Source organism: Erinaceus europaeus, chromosome 7, assembly GCF_950295315.1.
Source record: "Erinaceus europaeus chromosome 7, mEriEur2.1, whole genome shotgun sequence".
Lineage (NCBI taxonomy): Eukaryota > Metazoa > Chordata > Mammalia > Eulipotyphla > Erinaceidae > Erinaceus > Erinaceus europaeus.
The window spans coordinates 56,887,814-56,889,364 of record NC_080168.1 but is presented as its reverse complement, the minus strand read 5'-3'; the positions used below and the strand labels follow the sequence as shown (position 1 = coordinate 56,889,364).

General features: G+C 47.1%; 1 non-coding gene across 1 annotated transcript; it reads right to left on the bottom strand.

Annotated features, from left to right (window-relative positions):
* Positions 1-1,202: 1,202 nt before the first annotated feature.
* Positions 1,203-1,306, bottom strand: LOC132539597 (U6 spliceosomal RNA). Its single transcript, XR_009550938.1, has one exon. It is a non-coding gene; the product is annotated as a U6 spliceosomal RNA (small nuclear RNA).
* Between the last annotated feature and the right edge of the window lie 245 nt (positions 1,307-1,551).

Genomic DNA, 1,551 nt, shown 5'->3' with positions numbered 1-1,551 from the left:
TCTCTCGACAAGTAGTCTCTGTGCACAGCCAGAGGGGCTGTCACAGCTGCACACAGGTGTCAGCACCTGGGAAAGGCTAAGAAAGGGTTGGGCCTAGTCCTGGGTACAGGCTTGGCTGGGCATGCCAGGCAGGGGGAGGCAGAGCTGGAGCAGGCTGGGGGCTGGGGCTGGGCCCCTTCCTGGCACATAAGTCATCTTCGTGGAAGGAAGCAAACTGAGAAGATTTAGTCACTGACCCAGGAGGAAGGGCTGTTAGTCAGATCTGTCACCACCCACCTGGGTCCCAATGAAAACATAAAGGGCTGCTTCGCTGAAACCTACAGTGTGCCTGGACTTCCCCTGTAGTCACCTGCTCTTTCTCTTTCTTTCTTTCTTTCTTTCTCTCCGTCTTTCTTTCTTTTTTCCTTTGGAGCTTTTTACCTGCAAGATCCTACTGCTCCCAACAGGCTCTCTTTTTTTTTTTTTTTTTTGTAATTTTATTTATTTATCTTCCCTTTTGTTGCCCTTGTTGTCTTTTTATTGTTGTTGTAGCCGTCGTTGTTGGATAGGACAGAGAGAAATGGAGAGAGGAGAGGAAGACAGAGGAGGAGAGAAAGACAGACACCTGCAGATCTGCTTCACCACCTGTGAAGCGACTCCCCTGCAGGTGGGAAGCCGGGGGCTCGAACCGGGATCCTTATGCCGGTCCTTGCGCTTAGCACCACCTGCGCTTAACCCGCTGCGCTACAGCCCGGCTCCCAGGCTCTCTCTTTTTTTTAAATATTTTTTTAATTAATTAATTTATTTATTTGTCTCCAAATGGCGCATAGCCCAAGGACTGGCCTAAAGATACCGGTCTGACCCCCGGCTCCCTACATGCAGGGGGGGCTGCTTCACCGGTGGTGAAGCAGGTCTGCAGGTGTCTGTCTTTCTCTCCCGATTTCTCTCTGTCCTATCCAACAACAACAGCAATAACAACAATAATAATAACAACAACGCTAAACAACAAGGGCAGCAAAAGGGGGAAAATAGCCTCCAGGAGCAGTGGATTCAAAAAAAAAAAGGAAAAAGAGCAACTCTGCATGAACTGTTTTCCTCGCCCTTGTCTTGCATATTTCTTTTTTTTTTTTTTTTGATATGCAACACAAGTCAATCTTTATTGAAAACTGCAGTGTTAATACATTAACAATTCTCGCTACAATAAACATGCTTTAAGGATTTTAAAAAATATGGAACGCTTCACGTATTTGCGTGTCATCCTTGCACAGGGGCCATGCTAATCTCTGTATCGTTCCAATTTTAGTATATGTGCTGCCGAAGCGAGCACTGTCTTGCATATTTCTGACAATTGCACAAACAAGCTACTGGCTGTAGTCCGGGAGTGGCGCAGAGGATAAATCACCGGACTCTCAAGCATAAGGTCCTGAGTTCAATCCCTGGCAGCACATGTACCAGAGCGATGTCTGGTTCTTTCTCTCCTCCTATGTTTCTCATTAATAAATAAAAACTTTAGGGGAGTCGGGTTAAGCGCGTGTGGTACAGAGAGCAAGGACCGGCATAAGGATCCGGGTG